The sequence below is a fragment of the Pinus tabuliformis genome, chromosome 7 (genome assembly GCF_031772625.1).
Source record: "Pinus tabuliformis cultivar Carrire ecotype Pingquan chromosome 7, CPIR1, whole genome shotgun sequence".
Classification (NCBI taxonomy): domain Eukaryota; kingdom Viridiplantae; phylum Streptophyta; class Pinopsida; order Pinales; family Pinaceae; genus Pinus; species Pinus tabuliformis.
This window is the reverse complement of record NC_142293.1, coordinates 815,224,969-815,246,566: the sequence shown is the minus strand read 5'-3', so window position 1 is coordinate 815,246,566 and position 21,598 is coordinate 815,224,969. Positions and strand designations below refer to the sequence as shown.

Sequence of the window (21,598 nt, the reverse complement as noted above, 5' to 3'; positions counted from 1 at the left end):
AAATAATGCGAGAGCATAACACATATGCACAAAGATTTTTGCCTGGATCCCAAAAACCGTGACTACGAGCTTGATTTTTCATTGCTTCCCCTTCAATGTTACAATACATATTTATACATGCCAAAGCATCCAATACCATGGACTAAAAACCATCACGTCCAAAAACATGGATCGAAAACCATCACATCCAAACCATGTGCGAAAATCATGCACAAAACCATAGGTAGGTTTTCCCAACCTAACATAGGGTCCAAAACCAAAATTTTCCATAGAGCGGGGTTACCTGCACCCCTCAAACCCCCTTTGACTCCCCTCGCTATGCAATCGGCACAACAAAGGGGGGGCTCCGCCCCCTACTAACCCCCCGGTTAACTACGTGGGCTAGTCGTGGAAAGAATATAACGCAACCCAACATTGTCTTGGGAAATAATGGACTGCTACAACATGCTCTATTTTTCTCCACTTCATTGTCAAGGAAGATATAAATTTTACATCATTGACAATAAATTTTGTTGCAAGACTTGGAGTCTTCACGCCTTCACCAATTTTGCAGAGTTTGTTTCTAGTTTGCTCGAATAAGAAGAATGAATGAATATGCTTTTCCTATCAATCCAATCTACACCAATATGGAAAACGTTATTTCACAAAATCCTATCTCTAGTTAATAAGAATGTTACGTTTTGAGATGCTTCTATATCATCAAAATTTGTTACCATGATCACGTATTATGGTAGCAATCCTTGAATAGGATATCTACATAAGAATATCTGCAAAAAATTGTACTTGTAGTGAATACATGAATGGATTTTATACAGACATTGATGCTAGTGCCACCATTGCATTCAAATCTGGCAATGCTGACTACATGGTGCATGTTGATGTACACTGTGGAATGCTATTAAGAGGACTTGTGCATGAAGTCTTATGTTCCTATTTAGTATTGTTGCACACTACTACTAAATGAACAAGTCCTTAACTTTCACTATCGTACTACAAATAGTTGCAACAAGGCATAAACAAATGACTCTACTAGTACCAAATTTCTCAACACAACTTGTAGATCCCTTCTTTGACTTATTAACATTAATTGTATGAATTATTATCTTTTCACTAGGCACTGATTTAGTTTTAGCTCCATTCAAGCCAAAATTACAGTTATAGAGTATTGATTTTGTATTAGTGATTGAAAGATTTTGCTTAACAACATCATTTCCAATGTGCAATACAATAATGCTTGATTATTCAGCAGAATCCTCTTCTCCATCCTTACCGTTAAAAAAATTTGAAGAAGCATTGAGAAAACACTTTCAACTTTTTAGAGCACACGAGATGTGAACTGGGGTGTTGACTTCATCTTTACAATCCTCAATATATCCTACATGTTCCTCATCACCTACTAATTCCAATTCTGTAGAACTTTCAAGTTCATAGCATCTTTTGTGAGCCTCTTTATAAAGCATTGCCAAATTCTAGAGCATTTGAGTTGTGAACTATGGTGATAAACTCATTTTTATAGTCCTAAACAACACCTACATGTTCCTAATAACCTAAATATTTCCTTTCTATATAATATTCTAAGTTCTTAGAGTCATATCCTCTGATCTTCTTCATAATGATAAATATATTTTGAGAAAGTTTGTTGAGTAGATTCTTTAATATAAGATTTAGATAAGCCTAATAATTCATTGATGAGGGCTAATAAGCAGTCTTCCTATCCTATTATAACTTCTTCGCATCTAGAAAAGTTGTTGTCATTTATGGTGTTCACCTATGAGCCAAGAATGGTTTGAAGGTTCTCAGGTGGCAAGTAAGAAACATCCATTCTCTCTGGATACTGATTAGGTAGACAATGGCCCCATTAATGACTATTTTCATTCTATCTTCAATCTAGAACCAATTTTCTCCTTTCAAGTAAGTTGAAAGGCGAGTGCACCATTATCGAGCATTTGGTGAGCAAGCACAAGCATGCCAGATGGCTCCTACATTGGTTATGATAGTCTGGAAGACTTGTCACTTGCACACCTGCTTCCATTTCTATTGAAACTAGAACACTAATTGGGTCCCAGATATCCAATAGCAAGGGCACACTTCTCGTTGGTTAGTATTCATTCCCCCCTCTACCTCCCCTTTCTCTCTATAATTCTACTTGTAGGGGTTTGATGTTTAGTTTTTCTTTCTTCCCATTCAAAGATGTGTGCCAAAATTGCATAAAGTTAGAGATGTTTTTAGATTAATTCTACTTTTCTATCATCAATTTTAATGTCTAGGTCATATATAACATAGGAAGGGTTATTTACTGAAAGGAGAAAATTGCATCTGGCATTGCTTTATTTTTGGAGGGAACTAGTTGAAATCGATGCTCTAATGGAAAATTCAACTAGTGTATGAAGTTATCTCCTTGTTCTGAAGTGTTAAGGCTACAGAGAGGTTTCCAAATTTTCAATGATGGAATTTTTTATTATTATGTGCAAACTTGAAGTAAAATAGGTATAATGTTATATATGTGGTTTCCAAGAAAACTCAACAAAAGTTTATCATTTAGAGATTATTTCAAATGATTTCTTGCTCAACTCTTTCATCTTTGGCATCAGATACTTCTTTGGCAATGTTCTTAATGAAAACTGGCATAATGCAGCCTATTGAATCAGTTTTGAATTCATATGTTCCAGAACTCATTTAAGTATTCAAAGTTGTGGTCAATCTAGCATTTTCTTCTGATGCAGCGACATAAAAAATGCTCACAAAGGAAGTCATGAAATCCTTAAAGTTATTGTGCGCTCACAAGGAAATGAAGGCACGATTTCTCAAAAAGCCTAGCTTGTATTTGACATGTGTTTGAATAGTGAAGATAATGAAAAAATATTTTATTCAATATGACATCTTATTGTAAATCGAGTCTGTCACTAGGCTCACATGGTTCAAATGTTATTGTTTGTTGGCATCATGGGAAATTTATGTCTATCCTGCATACTAGAGGACTTGGAAATGTTTTAACCATATTCTTGGGGAAACTTATGAAATGGTCAATCATGGAGGGATAACATTTATCACAGAGTAGGTGTTTGGGGCTTTATTTGTTCTCAAAGGTGTTAGTTATCTAGAAAAGACTTCCAGGTTGGTCTGGATGATTAGGTATCTCTTGATGTAGTATACAATTCTCTTTTTTTCAAATCTCATTGCTTCCTAGAATTTGTTAATTCAAGAGATACAAATTTTCTTCTAGTTAAATAGGCTAGCCACCATCCTCCAATGGGCCTAGCCTATGCAGAAAACATACATTTTGCATACATTCTGTCCTCAAGTAAAAACAAAGTTTCTTGGAAACTTTGTGGTATTTATCCACCTGGAAGGTCACTTCTCAGAAATATTTTTCTCTCTTTTCTGATTAGATAATCATCCTTTCAGATATATGTATCATGCATGTTTGTAAATTGGTTGTTTCTGTTGACTAGCAGTGGTATTTCTTTTGTTTAATTTTAATTTTTAATTTTTATTCTGTAATGCATTTCTTGGGAAAATCCATTGGCTACTTCCCCCCATTCTGAGGATGATGCCTAGGGTAAGCCAGATTCTATAAAAGCTTGGAGCTTTGTCATGTCACTTAGGAGAAGAGAACCTAGGTGGGAAGTATAACCTTCTACCATGCAACCACTTGGGCTAGACCCAATCTACAATTGGAAGTGGTATTTTTCTTTATTTTTGGTTTTTAATAAATACAATACCTTGGTTCTAGCTTTATTTTCCATTTTTGTATTCAGCTACGAAATTGTCCTTGAGGTTGTTGCTTGGATGAAATTCAAAAATGGTATTTTTTTGTAAAAAGTTCTAAAAGTCTTGGAAATACATGATAGAGTTATTAAGTCCACTAAGCCTATTTCTTTGCAAAGAACTTTATAGCTTTTCTTGAGTATGGCTTGAATTGTCTAAAGGATAGCATAACCATATAGAAGGATAATTTTCATGTATACAAGCTTGAGTTTGATTATATTATTCAAGGCATAGTCAGTTACAAGAAATGCTCTATGTACTTCTCTTGATCTCAAGTTCCATCATTCTAGAATATCTCTTGTCATTTGCAAATCATATAAGAGGACTTGTTTGACCAATGAAAAAGTCAAACCAACATTTATTTGTTTCACTGTGATATTAAAAAGGTGATATTCTCATGAGAATTGATATTTGCAATCTCTTTTAGTTATAAAAAATGAATGAGTTGTATTTTCAAGCCAACTATTTTGTTCTAGAAGGGAAAAATTTAATCATAAGTTGAGTTTCTCTCTGCAATGTTAACTATAATGACATTCATTTAAAAATGGAATCATAATATTGCTTTAGATTGGAGATAACCTCCAAAGGGCTATGCAACACTCCAAGAGGCCATTTAACGGATAATTTTTGCATTACACTTTGGAGGCAATGAATATCTTATCTAAATTGACTTGGAAAATTGGTGTTTGTTTGCAACCTATGATTTTTATGGTGATAGAACTTGCTAATTTGTGTATGCATGGGTTTTTCAGGATGTTTGGTGCTAAAGAAATCTGGAGAGGTTCTAGATTTGGTGCTACCTCCATCTAAAGTTCATAACCTAATTTTTGGACGAACTTGGATTGATTGACCAGGTGAGATGGTGTTACAAATTTGACTATAGGAGATAAAGTGTTGTTGTACTTTCAACCTTGTGGTTGGTTTGGGCATGAAAATCAATCCTCTTTATTTTTCACTTTCTTTATCTATAAAGAATTGAAAGTAAGAAGCGATGTTTAATATTTTCTACATATTGGTGTTGTCCTATTGCAATGGTATTTACTATTTATTGATTATGCAAAAGGTATTCCAAGTCTATAATACTTCTAGAGCTCTGTACATTTGTTAGTCTTGATATGATATTATTGAATCTACTTAGTTATCAGAGGACTTGTTGGGAAGATACCTACTTGTTGTAATCTATATTTAGTATTTACTTTTCAGAGCCTAGGTGGGAACATAAGTATTTTCCATGCTAAAATTATCTTTCCTATCATAATATATAAGTTTCAGGGATTTGGAACATGCCCTAATCTTATCTTTATTATCTTTCTTATCCTACACTTAGTTTCAGGGATTTGGAACATGCCCTAACACGCATGGACACCTAATAAGTGTAATAAGTGTGGAGCTATGTTTGAACCTGAAGTCAGATGAGGTAAAAACAATATCAAATTCACACCCTAAAATGAGGCATATGTTACAATGGCCCAGTGCTGAGGCCTCCACAAATAAACACTATGACTACAACATAAAATGGAAACAAATATTATGTTACAAGTTATACATATGAGATGCTCATTCTCAATGGACCAGATCACAAACCACCTCTTCAATCAACTCATTGAAGATTAAACTATCAACTTCAATGCCCATTGTTTCAATATCATCCTGCATTTCTGGCCATGTCAATTCTATTGAGATCCTTTGCTACAAGATTCTCAAATGTACACTGAAATTTTGATTGTAGGTAAAGATAATAGGAAATTTTCCTCCATGTCTCTTCCAGCAGCTGCTTACCAACAAGCATGTGACAAACACTCTTTTTTTATTGTCTCACCCATGGAAGGGCATTAATGAATGGAGCTAGCATTTCCAACAACACTTCATTTATGTAGCAAAAAAAGAGACATTTTTCTGATTTACTCTCATGAATTCCACTATCATAGATGGAACATAAGTGGCTCAGTTCAGTATCAAGTTCCTTTGTTTAAAATTACATGTCATCGTTGTAACATTCTTCTATTTTCTCATATAGAGAGGGGTCCAATGGATGAGTTGACGAGTACCATTGTGCAAAAATCATGTCAGCATTCCCAAAGAAACCACTAGCCACGAGTACTTTGTGAGGTACAACAAATCAACGCGTCTCTCTCTTGGACATGAAATCTCATTTAATAGCACAAATCCTATATCTACATTCTTATTTATAGAAACTAGAAATCCTAACAAAGGTGAACCTTTAGTCTCAGATTGTAAGTTACATTGCTTTTCATCATCAATGTTAGTTTTTTCAGTATTGAGGTCCTCCAACTCTAATCTTTGCCACAATAAAACATCTCTAGATGCATGACTTGGTTTTCTAGGGCCATGAAACTTGAGAAGGTCAAGGCATAAATGCAATTCTAAAAAAAAACATGAAAATCAAAAATATTGTGTCAATTCAAAAAACATTATGCCCATATAAAAAAAATAGCAGATGAACATGTGATCTAAACTAATTGGACCCCTAAATCTCAACCCCTGATTGTGAAGAGCAACATCCTCAGCCACCAAACTTTCATATTTGAACTTATTTCTTTGAAACCCCTATGGCTAGGAGTTTCTTCTTTGATAGGAAAGTCCATATCTGATACTGGACTTGGACGTCCACCTTTTGTTTTGGTTTTTTCCAAGTCACATGATTCATTTAATTCATTTCTAGGAACTTCATCTATTTCACAACAAGATGGAACACCCAACAACTCTCTAGGTAAAATTTCCTAGAATACATATACCAGTCAGATCATTCAAGAAAATAAGCCTGATAGTTCAAGTGGAAATCATAAAATGCATAGATAATGTGTAGAGTCAAATAGAACAATGGAATGCTTCTTACACCTATCATGTAGTCAACACCAATACCAGACAATGTTTCATTCTCTATTGTTGTAGGGACCAAAATTGATGCTTCAAGAACACATTCTTCAAATCCTTTCTCATCTACAAGTGAGACTTTATGTATGTTGCATGTGCTCTGCAATTGTTCTGTTGCCATGTTTGGAACATCTCTTGATTGTGGAGGAGTTTTCTACTGTGATACAACCGAGAGATTAGATAATCTCTCCTTGAGAATTCTTGATTCAAAATGATCTTTGGGCACTAAATCATATCCCTTATCCAAGTGAATTTCAAGATAATTGTTTGATTGCAAGGTACACAAAGAATCCATTTTCTTGTTGCTTGACCTCCACTTTCTCAGCAGAAATCTACCTTTCAAATTTAAAACTTTAGCTTTAAACCTAGATATTTTTCTCCTATATTTTATTTATTCCATAGGTAGGGTGTCACCTCGTATGTCACGGTCAATTCCATTTTCAGTTTCCTTGTTATCACAAGAAGCATTACCATTCTTCCCAACACTACCCCTCTCAAAACTTGTGGCAGATACTGGAAGAGACTGGGATCTCAACAGGCTACTGGGTGAAATATCTATTTTATTATCCATATTTTTGTTGTCTAATTATATCCATCCCACTCTGCATGCATGTCCCATCTACTAGGCCTTTTAATCTTGCTACTTGGTTCATGCATATCACAAAAGAATTCATAACATTCCTCATCACTCACGTTAGCTCTATTATTTTGTTGGTATCTTTTTTACTGATACACTTGTTTATTTTCATCAATAAAAGAAAGGACTTTCCCTAAGGAATCTTGAATTTCTCTATTGTGTTTCTTCTCTTCATGCTCTTGAGCAGCTCTTGACTGTAGAAATTTTAAATAATTTAACACATATTCACAGAGATTATCCTGATCATACAATTATAAGTGGAACATGTATAATAAATAATCTCCTCTACATTGATCATCAATTTACAGAAGCAGAAACATTCACAGGCACACATAGAAGCATCAATCAAACTCATTAACACTGTATGTATCCCGGGGAAAGCATCTCGCTAAAAACCCCACACTATTTGTATATGATATTGATTGAATCATGTAACATTACAAAGTAAAATGCTTATCACAAGCAATCCAGTACCAGCTCCACCTGTTACACACAATACAGCTAAGATCTGATCTCCAAATCTATTCCACTGCTCAATACCTGCTCAAGAATTGATGAGAATGGCTTCCCAAACTCGTATTTCACCTGCAAAATAGTCATTCACACTTTTTTGGACGTGAGCACAAGCTATAATGTGGGCAAATACGTGAGCAAAGTCATTGGCATACTCAATCCCTTTATTGTGCAAGATCTGGTGCACAACTATAGTCACAACTGATAGCAATCTGATTCTCTAACACCTGTCCCTGCTGAACTGAACATGCACTGACATGAAACTGAGTTAACTGATGTATTCTATAGTTGCATTATGAGTTAATAACTTGTGAATTAATTAATAACTAATTCACCCAACTCATCTCTAGTCTATTGATCAGTTAGACTAAATACAACCAGTTTAACAAAGCTAAACTGAACACAACTCCATCAACTGCACCTCCAGTCCACTAAAAACAATGTAAACTTTGAAACGGGAACTGATACTGTTACCCGTTTTGTAGAGGTGGCAAAAAAATGACCCGATTTTCAAAAGTGTTGATGCAGAATACACATGTTTTTTTAAGAACATGTTTTTTGGAACTTTAATTTTTTTCATGTGCATTAAGTGGGTGAGGCTCGGTGAATGGTAGTGATTTTCATCCTGATTTTAAAAAGTGTGTATTCTGCATCACACCCTTTTTTTAAAAGACCTATTTTTTGACTTTAAATTTTTTAGTGTGTGAAATGTAAAAAATTATTTTCTAAATTTGATAGTTTTTGAAGTCGTCATTGTATTCATATTTTCTTGTTCTCTATCTTAATTTTTTTTTTTTTTTTAGTGGGCTTTTTATTGTTTTGCGTTTTTAAATTATAAAGTCGATAGTTTGAATTTTAGATAATCTACATATTTAGACATCTTTTCAACCCCCTTAATTAATTTTTCAATCGACATGAAATAATTGTTTCTAAAAAACAACATTTTTTAACAATGGACATAAAAAATAACCATTTTTAACATAAATATAACAAAAAAACTAAACGTTTTGATAATTTTTTGCTAGAATTAACATCTCAAAATCACAAATTTTATACAAAAATATTAACTAAAAATGGTCAAATAATAGTTTTTTTTATGAATTTCATGTCAAAAGGATAATAATAACTACTTTTTTTTTCAAAAAAAAATGATTAACTTAAAAATCAATGCAAAAATCACATATTACCAATATTGAACGTATAACAACCCTAATTGAGTGTTTATTCTTCTCATAAAATGTCAAAGTCAAAACATTGCAAAGCTTGAGTTACAAGCACAACTTAAATTTAATCAAGAATGTCACGTAATCCAAACTCTTCGTCCTCTAGAGTTTCATCATTGTCCTCTTCCACAATATTTTCTGTTTCATTTTGCTCATTTTGCTCATTTTCCTCTTCTAATGGGTCTTTCATGTCTGCAAATCCCCCAATATGTGTCTTTCCATACATTCCATGTAATGGTGGTTGGGGTTCCTTTGCCTTTTTTGCCACACGTGATTCACTAAAGTCCCCTTTCTTCAACCCAATTTCTTGCATTGCATCTGGAAGAAATTGGAGAGCATTAATTCTTTGCTGAATGAAATTGAATTGTAATGGATCTTTCTCAATTGCAATGCAATTTCTTCCTTTTTGAAGGCAGCATGCTAGTGTTGTACCTAATTATCAAGCACAAAAAAATAATGAAGTAAATTAGTACAATGACATATTAATTAAAAAAAAGAACATATTGAAATTCAATTCCATGTGGCAAAACGTACCTGAGCCAGAAAATAAATCCAGAACCCAATCTCCTTCATTTGAACATATGTCTATAAGATAGTTAATCAATAATTGTGGTTTCTGATAAATGTTAACTATCTCTCCTTTCATTTCTTTGTCTTCATATGTTAGTTTTCTCACAACAGCATCATAAGACAGTATTTGGCTATGACTCTTTTTGTCCACCCGATTAAAAATCATAGACATATGGCTATCATCTTTTGCCCAACTATCAATATGAATGAACTCACAGTCATTTATAAATTGTTGATCTTCATTGTCAAGAAGATTTGACTTTTGCCTGTAACATAAAATAGTAAAATTTCAATTAACTTGTACATAAATTAATTTTTCAACATTAATCAAATATACCTTTAAACATCTTACCATGTAAGCTGCATCCTTGAATTTGTTTTCCCTTGAAGCTTGACAATAACATTGCCAACTGTGTCTCTGAATGAAATGTCACAAATCTCCATAATGGTGATGACGTCACTTCCTTAAATCCTGCCACCACTTTATTAAAAGCTTGATAAGTATAAGGGTCATTATCATAGCAAATGTTTGGAATATTGAAACCATGGGGAATATCTGCAATAACGAGGGCATAATCCCTTTTTGGTATGAGTTTCGCAATGTCTTCACAGTCGCCTTGTATTACTTGATATTGAATAGTGTCTAGCCCATTCCAAATGAAATGATTAAGAGTTGGATCAAGTTCAACATTCTTAATACGTTGCTTTCTCAGTCTTTCAATCTTTATTTTTTCAATAAAAGTCTTGAAACTGTCTGGTGCTCCATTATCTTCTTTCTTCATCTTTTACCAAACAAACAAATGTATGTGTAAGTTTTAATTTAAATTAAAAATAGTACACAGATGATTAAAACTGAATGTATAAATCAAGTTACCTTTTTAAATGCAAGATAAAAAGCTTTCAATGTTGATGTAGAACTTGAATCTGGATAGTTGCGTACAACATCATCCCAACTATCTTCATTCAACAATTTAACCATTTGTTCCTGAATTTTCATGTAAACTTTGTGACTGCATAGATAAAGAAAAAGTTAATATACTGATATGTATAACAAATACTACCAATAACAACATGTTTTAGTTAAAAGATAACTATAATCCTGGAAATAAGTAAAAATAATTCAGCAAACTTACTTTTGAAATTCTTCAGACATTTCTTCCAATGATAATTCCCCCGACTTCACACGAGATAATATTGTTTTGACAATTTTTTCATCTTTCACTCCTTGCATCGCCCTCCAAGGCGTGATGGTCATATCGTCTGGAAGTTGCTTCAGTTCAGGCGCTGATTTATTGTTGCTACATATCAATGGCTTAGACTTTCTGACCTTCTGGTTTTTAATGCCAATGTCTTCCCACATGCTAAAAATGTCATCAATCAAATTCCAAATATCTCCAGTTCTAAATGCCAATTGGAAAATGTTATCAACACCTCTGAATAAATCGCTAGATCTGTTGTCTTTTCCATTTTTTGAATTGCCTTTATCTTCAATTTGATAGCCTATTTCCATACAACATTCCTTTCGGAAATCTGTAGTAATATTGATCTTATCCCCACCACATTTTTCTAGGAATTCACTATGAATAAATCTAACCTTTTGGACCAAAGTCATAGACATCCTATATTCATTATCTGAATTATGATCCCATGCCACTAGCTTTGCTTCTGTTTCATTTAAACCAGCATAAATGATACATTTCATCGTTTCAAAACGTGGGTTATTAGGATATTCCTCCATCAATTGTCTTTGAGCTTCAACAGAATGGTTCCCCCCAAGCACATAATAATTGTATTCAAAACATTTTGACTTATCAAATGCTTCTTTGTTGGGAACTTGAAGTGGATCAACAAGAAGCACATAACTAACCACATGAGCATATGGATTGTACCTCATCAATGTCTTCAAGTTGTGAACATGCAGATGGTGCAGCTTTCTGACTTGATATTGGCATTGTCCTTCACTTGCCTTATAGGTTTGTGTCACATTTAACTGAAATGTACGACCACCATCAACTAGGTTTCTCTTTGTCAAATTCTGTCGAATGGCATTTTGTTTTGTTTTGATAATTCCATCACCTAAATCAGCTCCTGGTGTAATGATTTCTCTGCTTTCTTTTGAAGTTTCACTAGGTTCTTGACTGCTGGTAATGACTACTTCAAGATCTTCAACTCTACTTTTTTTCGTCTTAACATTCTGAAGAGATCTATTCTTGGCCATTGTTACTTTTGGTCTTTTACGACCTTCCACAATTTCAATGTCATCTTCAGTAATGGCAACATATGCTTCATTGTCAACTTCATCGTCTTCAAAAGTAACTTGTTTACCCTTGCTAGATTTATCCACCAGAGGCCTTTTTTTCTGATTCTTTGGATGTAGTTTTGTAGCATCATCAATTACTACATTTTCCATGTTTTGCATATCTTCCTCTGACACTGAGTAAAAATGGCTGACAACGTTCATGATATCATTCTCTATGTAATGAATGCCTCCCACCATAATTGAACAGCTTTCAACAAAAGTCTGCCAAACAAAATATCATATGTTAATATAATCAAAGTTAAAAAATATAGCGAGACATTTTCAAAACGCAAAATAAAAATACAAATAACAATACTTACCGTGTTTTGTGTCATATCATTTACGATTTGTGTACACAACTTTGTAGATACCTCTCTCCTATCATATAATGAATATGATAGTCGGTATTTAATCCTTTCATGTGACTTGGCAGTTTTTGTAAGTACGTAAACAACTTCAGTGTTTGGTACCGAACACATATCCATGACTTTTCCCATCACCTCCAAATTTTCAGTATTATTGCGTGTATCAATGTATAGATATATATTCACAGTTGTGCTCTCTCTTTCTTTCACATACCAGGCTCTTGATGGAAATTTCACCTCTTTTGAACTTTTCCAATCTGATATTAGCTTCTTATCACTTAAAACAGTTGTCATATTTGTAGGTATGAGCTCAGGTGGAGTTCGTTCACCAACGCTTTCTGAAGATACACCTTTAAGACTCCTTGCTCCAGAAAGATTCACAGAAATTTTTCTTGATGCCATTTTCCTGAAAAAAAAACACATAAATCAGTAAAAAAAAAAATTGCTAGGCGGGGCTGGGCGGGGTGGGCTGGGCGGGGCGGGCCTGGTGGGCGGCCCGGGGGTGGCCCTGTGCGGCCGGGTGGGCGGGCCGGGCGGGCCGGGTGGGCGAGCCGGGTGGGCGGGCGGGCCGGGTGGGCCGGGTGGGCCGGGTGGGCGGGCCGGGTGGGCCGGGTGAGCCGGGTGGGCGGGCCAGGTGGGCCGGGTGGGTGGGCGGGCCGGGTGGGTGGGCCGGGTGGGCGGGTCGGGCGGGCCGGGTGGGTGGGGTGGGCCGGGTGGGCGGGCCGGGTGGGCGGGCCGGGTGAGCCGGGTGGGCGGGCCGGGCGGGCCGGGTGGGGGGGCCGGGTGGGCCGGGTGGGCGGGGGCCGGGCGGGCCGGGTGGGCCGGGTGGGGGGGCCGGGTGGGCCGGGTAGGCGGGCCAGGCGGGCCGGGTGGGGGGGCCGGGTGGGCGGGCCAGGTGGGCGGGGCGGGCTGGGCCGGGTGGGGTGGGCGGGCGGGTGGGATGGGCGGGCGGGCCGGGCGGGGGGGATGGGCGGGCGGGGCGGGGTGGGATGGGCGGGCGGGATGGGCGGGGTGGGCGGGTGGGCTGGGTGGGGCGGGCGGGGTGGGCGGGTGGGGCGGGCGGGCGGGCCCCACCCGGCCCACCCGGCCCGCCCGGCCCGCCCGCCCGCACAGGGCCACCCCCGGGCCGCCCCGCCCCGTCCGAGGGCGGAGCGTCGATTCCGGGAATCGACGCTCCGCCCTCGGGCGGGGCGGGGCGGCCCGGGGGTGGCGCTGCGCCGGCGGCGCCGCCCGCACAGCGCCACCCCCGGGCCGCCCCGCCCCACCCGAGGGCGGAGCGTCGATTCCCGGAATCGACGCTCCGCCCTCGGGCGGGGCGGGGCGGCCCGGGGGTGGCCCTGTGCGGGCGGGCCGGGTGGGCGGGCCGGGTGGGCGGGCCGGGTGGGCGGGCCGAGTGGGCCGGGTGTGCCGGGTGGGCCGGGTGGGCCGGGCGGGCCGGGTGGGCGGGCCGGGTGTGGGCCGGGTGGGCGGGCCGGGTGGGTGGGCCGGGTGGGCGGGCCGGGTGGGTGGGCCGGGCGGGCCGGGTGGTTGGGCCGGGTCGGTGGGCCGGGCGGGCCGGGTGGGCCGGGTGGGCGGGCCGGGCGTGCCAGGTGGGCGGGCCGGGTGGGCCGGGCGGGTGGGCCGGGTGGGCGGGCCGGGTGGGCCGGGCGGGTGGGCCGGGTGGGCGGGCCGGGCGGGCCGGGTGTGCCGGGTGGGCGGGCCAGGTGGGCCGGGCGGGCCGGGTGGGTGGGCCGGGTGGCCGGGCCGGGCGGGCCGAGTGGGCCGGGTGGGCGGGCCGGGCGTGCCGGGTGGGCCGGCCGGGTGGGCTGGGCGGGTGGGCCGGGTGGGCGGGCCGGGTGGGCCGGGCGGGTGGGCCGGGTGGGTGGGCCGGGTGGGCGGGCCGGGTGTGCCGGGTGGGCGAGCCGGGTGGGCGGGCCGGGTGGGCGGGGCCGGGCGGGCCGGGTGGGCGGGGCCGGGTGGGCCGGGCGGGCCGGGGTGGGCGGGCGGGCCGGGTGGGGAGGGCGGGCGGGGGGGATGGGCGGGGTGGGCGGGGCGGGGCGGGCGGGTGGGATGGGCGGGGTGGGCGGGTGGGCTGGGCGGGGCGGGCGGGGTGTGACCACCCTACCCGCCCCGCCCAGCCCACCCGCCCACCCCGCCCATCCCACCCGCCCGCCCCGCCCCGCCCACCCCGCCCATCCCCCCCGCCCGCCCTCCCCACCCGGCCCGCCCGCCCACCCCGGCCCGCCCACCCGGCCCACCCACCCAGCCCGGCCCGTCCACCCGGCCCACCCACCCCACCTGGCCCGCCCACCCGGCCCGCCCGGCTCACCCGGCCCGCCCACCCGGCACACCCGCCCCGCCCGGCCTGCCCGCCCGGCCCGCCCACCCGGCCCACCCGGCCCGCCCACCCGGCCCGCCCGGCTCACCCGGCCCGCCCGCCCGGCTCACCCGGCCCGCCCGGCCCGCCCACCCGGCCCGCCCGGCTCACCCGGCCCGCCCACCCGGGCCCACCCGGCACACCCGGCCCGCCCATCCCAGCCCAGCCCACCCGGCCCGCCCGCCCGCCCCACCCAGCCCGATTCACAGTTACCGATTCACCATGTGGTATAAAAAAAAAAATTGGCTTGAAAAATTTTTTAATTTAAAAAAAAAATATTTTTCATTAGCGTAATTTAATATGAAAATTTCAAAAAAATAATTGTACTTGCCTTTCAATTGCGACAATTCTTCGTTGTATATATTGTTGATAGCAATATCGCTGCTCCACAAATTCACGAGTCTTTCAAGGAATTTTAGAAAACCTAGATGTGAGGCGAGTAATAGTGATAGCGAAATTTATTATATAAGTGAAATTACGAAGATGTTTTTCCATACGATTAATGTGGGATAATTTGTTTTACATTAGTATAGAGAGAATATTGTAGAGTTGTTTTACAACGAATTGAATGTGGGATTAATATGTTTGAGAATATATTATAAAAATTAGAAAAAAAAGAAATTGTTAAGTAAATATGATATACTTTAACTATTACAATAATTAATGTATAACTGATTGTGATTTACAATTTGAATTTTAGTGATTTATTTCATAAAAATAAATTAGTTTATGTTTTTCAATCAATTGTAGAATAAAATAATAAAGGTAAATAAATCTAACAAACTTTTGGAGGGAAATATTTTCGCGAAAATTTTTGGAGGGAAATATTTTCGCAAAAATTTTTGGAGGGAATAATTTTGGAGGGAATATTTCATTCTTTAAGCTATATAATACGCTCAGGAGACTCCATTTGTGTCATTCAACATTTTCTATTTGAAAGTGATGGATTGCTCTGATGGTGAAGTTTCGGTTTATACACCATCAACATCTTCATCGCGTAACAACTCTATTCATATTGATGAATATAGTGGGAATCCTTCCACTATGAATAGAAAGTCAATTCTTCCACTTAGTCCCGATTCTAAGGACTGCGAGAGCAACACTGATGAAAGAGGGGATGGAGAATTTAAAGAGTCACAGATTCCACTTAGTCCAAATTCTAAGGACTATGAAAGCAGCGGTGATGAGGAGCATGATGGTGAAGTTCAAAAGAATGGGGTGTCACAATGTCCACTTAGTCCTAATTCTGAGGACTATGAGAGTAGCAGTTTTGAAGAATGTGATGGTGAAGTTCAAAAGAATGGAGGGTCACGATGTCCACTTAGTCCTAATTCTGAAGACTATGAGAGCGGCAGTTTTGAGGTGCATGATGGAAAATTTCAAAATAATGGAGTGTCAAAGTGTCCACTTAGTCCTAATTCTAAGGACTATGAGAGCAGCAGTGATGATGAGCATGATGATGAATTTCAAAAGTATGGATTGTCACAGTGTCCAGTTAGTCCTGATTCTAAGGACTATGAGAGCAGCGGTGATGAAGCGCGGGATGATAATTTTCAAAAGATTGGAGTATCACAATGTCCTCTTAGTCCTAATTCTATGGACTATGAGAGCAGCGGTGATGAAGCGCGGGATGATGATTTTCAAAAGATTGGAGTATCACAATGTCCTCTTACTCCTAATTCTAAGGACTATGAGAGCAGCGGTGATGAAGCGCGGGATGATGATTTTCAAAAGATTGGAGTATCACAATGTCCTCTTAGTCCTAATTCTAAGGACTATGAGAGCAGCGGTGATGAAGCATGGGATGATGATTTTCAAAAGATTGGATTATCACAATGTCCTCTTAGTCCTAATTCTAAGGACTATGAGAGCAGCGGTGATGAAGCGCAGGATGATGATTCTCAAAACATTGGAGTATCACAATGTCCTCTTAGTCCTGATTCTAAGGACTATGAGAGCAGCGGTGATGAAGCGCAGGATGATGATTCTCAAAACATTGGAGTATCACAATGTCCTCTTAGTCCTGATTCTAAGGACTATGAGAGCAACAGTGATGAAGAACAGGATGATGCAGTTTGTCCTAATTCTAATCAGTATAAAGGTAGCAGTGACAAAGGACAGGATGTAGCATCTTCAATAAGTAAACAGCCACATTTTCAACATAGTCCTAATTCTATGGACTATGAGAGCAGCACTGATAATGTACATGAGGAAGAATATCCATTAAACATCGAGTCAGATTTTCCATTTAGTCTGAATTCTAAGGACTATGATAGTAGCACTGAAGAAGGGGAAGATGAAGGGTATCCTCTCAGTCAAAATTTGAAAATCAGAGCAGATCATAGTGTGGATAACGTTCCTCTTAATGATGAAAGTCCTTATAAAAGTGAAGATCCAATGATGGAGATGTTGCCAAGAAATATTGTATCAAGGAGTAGGAGTAGACCTTTTCGTATCAATGCAAGCTATTCTAGTTATACAAGGGGTAGAGCAGAATATCTGACGAGAAGAAGTTCTATCAGCGCTCTCATTTCAAGTGAATGTTGCCAAAAAAATTGCTTGAAACGTATGGATTTCACATTTGCATTAGAAAGCAGGAAGAGATATTTGTCAATGAATAAAAGCATGCAAAACTCATATTTAGTTGGCTGCATGCAATCTACATTGTCAGGTTATGATTATCATATTAGGAATTTTTTATTGTGTAGAAAAGCTTTCAAAATGTTTCATTCACTTGGGAATTTTCGTCTCTCGAGAATTCAAGAAAATTTGGAAAAGGATCCCACATTTTATTCAGAAGTACGTTATAAAAGACAGTTTGGGCCATTATCAAATACTGCAATGTCATGGATGAAAGATTTCTTTTCAAAGCATGGAGAGTGTATGCCAAATAGAGAGACAATACATATTCCAGATAATTTTTCAAGACGAGAAATCTACAACTTATACAAAGAATATGCAGAAAGTGTTGAGGGACAGGGCCACTTTATTACATATCAATATTTTGTGAAGCTATGGAAGAAAGAATTCAATAATGTTCGTATTCCTAAGAAGACAAGGATGGGGATTTGCAGTACATGTGCTTCTCTTAAATCAAAAAGGGACAAATGTGAAGGCTCAGAAAGAGGTAAGTGTTCATAACTTTTACTTTTAAAATTGTATAGTCATCAACTATGAAAACATATTTCTTAATGAATTTCTTTTATGTTGTGTAGATTTAATTGTCAAAGAACTTCAGGAGCATCGCGAACAACAAACAAATGAAAGGAAGAAGTTGTACAAGCATCGAAAGAAGTGTTATGATAATCCAAATAAATATTTGGGTTTGATAATTGATGGTATGGACCAAAAGAAAACACTTTTACCACATTTTGTTCGCACACCCAAAAATCTACAAGAGGAAAATTTTATTCAGTTTCACTTGGTCGGTTGTATGGTCTTCAATGGGAAAATGTTGCCAAGGGTGTACTTCACAGCTCCAAATATTCATAATGATGCAAATCTGACCATAACCATAATTCATGATGTCATTTCTCATTGGTCTGGTAATCTTCCTGAAGTTTTGTATCTACAATTGGACAACACTTGCCGTGAAAACAAAAATCAGATTGTTTTTGGGTATCTGAACATGCTTGTTGAATTGAGAATTTTTCAAAAGGTAAAGGTTGGTTTCCTTCTTGTTGGGCACACTCATGACCATATTGATCAGATGTTCAGTCGTTTTTCAGTCACATTGAGGAGGAAGGAAGTTGGGAGCTTGCCATCACTAATTCAATGTATTAAGAAATCATACATGCCAGAGCCTGCTTTTAAAGTGTTGGAAGAAACTGTTGACATGCGAAGGTTTATTCTGGGATCATATGGTGAGGGGAAATGCATTGAACAACTTAATGACATTAGCTTCCAACATCAATTTCGTATCAAAAAAATTGATGGGAAAACACTAATATGGGGCAAGAAGTATTCAACTACTACAGAGTGGGCACCGTCATCAGGATTGCAATTTTTGAAGTTCATTCCAGATCATCCAATATTTGCATCAAAAATATTGTCATTACAATCAGTTGGTGAAGTTCAGAATGCACGTAGACAGAACAGGGCTATAAATTATTCTGATTGCCTGGAAGAAATTAAAAAATGTATTAGATATACATATGAGTACTTTGACATTGTTGATTCAGTTTGGTGGGAGTCGTTTTTCAATAATCAAAGTGATCTCATTTCGACAACAATAAATGAAGATATACCTTTGAAAAATCCATTTATTTGGCCACAAAATGTGTCGAATGAACATGAGGAAGTGAACATTGTTGAACAACAACAATCTCAGGGTATTATTAATTCTTCACAGGCAGAGGAAAGAGAGATGTATATAGGTTCCAGAAGATCTCGTGCACAACGTGAAGCCATGGAAGACCTTTATAGGGGTTCAGTACAGGATATTAAGGAGGGTTGCATGATTGCAGTGCTAGCAGATGGAGATCCTAATGGCTATCCATTTTGGGTTGCTAAAGTTTTAAAGGTCTTTACAGAAAATGAGGATGTTACAGGTGTTGAAGTACATTGGTATGCCACAAATACACACCCATTCAATGGTGTGTATAAGCCAGAGATGGTAGTTGACAAAAAAAATGGTGGAAAAAGAAAAAGAAAGGGTACAAATATAAATCGCCGCCGCACAGACATATTACAATTGAAGGATGTTGACATACTTGTTTATGACTTCAATTTAACAAAGAGAGGAACTCTTCGCTTCAAGACGACAGAGATTCTGAAAAGGTTGTTACCAGAAGGAACAGTGTTGACATGGGACTCTGCTGAAACCAGTCGTAGATCTAGAAGACTTTTGAAACCTGGAATCTTGGGCATGCATGTGGACTCAGATGGGGCACTAGTTGATGACAGAGAAGAATATGGAACATCTTCGTCAGCATCCAGTCACTCATCTGAAGATGTGAATTCTGATGGTGTGCAAGAAAATATGAGTGATTTTGAATAATTGTTTAAGACAGTTTATATAACTGATGTATGCATCGTATCTTCAAATAAAATGGATGTTTTCCATATTTTGTTAAATGAGAAGTTATGAAGCATTTTTATGTTGTTGGATTATGTCTTAAGTATGATAAATCTTATTGTTTAAATATCTACAATGCAATATCAAATTAGAGATATAATGTCTCTTTTATTCAGTGTACAAATAAAGACTTTTGAATTCATTCAGTGAAATAATTTGTTCATAATGTCATGTTTTTTTAGTTTTGTGGTTGAAAACATGTTAAATTTATACTTAAGAAAGAAAAATGATATTCTACCAGAAACATTAATGTGTTTTTCCTTAAAAGTTAACTTTGTTTGAGACATAAAAAATTGGTTTTATTAGCATTGTTTAAAAAGTATGAAAATTGACCCCTAAAAAAAAAATCATTATTCCAGTATCAACACTTTTTTTCTGAAGCTATATTTTGCAGGAAAATTTCGTAGAAAATTTCGTAGTCGCTGCCATTTTTAAAACAACCGCAAAATTGACACCTAAAAAAAAAAAACATCGTTCCAGAGTACACACTTTTCGTTTTGAGCACTGTTTTTGTGGTTTTTTTGGGGTTTTTGGGCCAGAGTTCTCGTTTTGAGTTTATAGTTCCCGTTTCAAAGTTTACATTGTTTAAACTCAACTCACTTGAGTTCTAACTGAAGTCATGCATGCAAATATTAGTCATCCCATAGGTAACCATGTATTTCCCTCTGGGATCTGCATGTACCACATCCGTAGCTCATCCTGAAGTGCTCCAAGAGAATAAGATCAAGTTTATAGTCCAAATATTATTATGAGACAATAATATTTGACTTTTCTATTTTTGACAGCCAGTCTAAAAATAGACTTTGATCACTCACACTGTGATCATTCACAATTTGATCAAAAATAGAAGTCCATCTATTTTTCCCAACTTGACCAATCATCCATAAACAACAACCTGCAATCCATAGACATGATCCATATGTCTAAAAATAGACATAGTCTAAAAATAGACTTGCGCCAAAAATAGCCTGCGGGCCCACTTAGTGAAGGCGACTCTTTTCACTAAGCTCCATCATCTTGTTGCACTCTCAACAAGCATTTCTTGTTGCACACTTTTCAACATTGACGTTTTTGAAATTGTCTTCGCAACTACTTTGTTTCCATATTCAGGTGAATCAGAAGGTTTGCAACAAGAAGATGACAAGGATGAGCTTAACTTGGTTTTGTAATCCCATGAAGATTTGGTACTAGATGTGGAAGATTCCAGGGAAGTATTAATGCACACATATGGAGAAGTATCTGTCAACCTGTTTGGTGAACATTTTTTTTTCAGAAAAACCCATAAGAGTTGGAACTTAAACCAAACTAGATGAATCATTTTTCATATCTCTCGTCACATTTTCATTTCCTTTACTTGTAATCTGTCAGGATATTTTCCTTGGATGCTTAGGAACATCAGGAATTTCATCCAAGACAACTTCTTTATTAATCCTTGACTCATCTTTTCTCTTCTCCACAAAACCCATTTGTGCTAACAACTGAAAAAGGTTATAGTCATCCTTATATCTAGGGCATTCCTTAAAAAACTCCAATGATATATTAATATTAAATTACCCTTGTATCGCTCAGGCATGGAGAACTTTACTTCTTATTGACTCTTTGACCTTGGATAATATGTCAACTGCCTTGTATCTTGGGTATTCTTCTTCATGTTAACCATGTCCTCATAAAAATGATCTCAAGTGAAAGCTAAAGCTTCCTCAAAATTTGGCCACCTCCAGGCTCCAAAAGAGGTGCATTAAAGTAGTGATCCATGCGCACATGATGGAGTGCTCCTCTAATGTGGTCCTTTTGGATTTGTAACCAACCAACCTTAAAAAATAACAAACTTTCAAACATGATTTTAGCGTTTGCAACCTAATGAAAATGTTCTTTTCAAATCTGGGTATAGAAAT

At 39.4% G+C, this 21,598-nt stretch overlaps 1 pseudogene; it reads right to left on the bottom strand.

The window, feature by feature from the left end:
• Positions 1-6,532: 6,532 nt before the first annotated feature.
• Positions 6,533-21,169, bottom strand: LOC149250090 (uncharacterized; annotated as a pseudogene).
• Between the last annotated feature and the right edge of the window lie 429 nt (positions 21,170-21,598).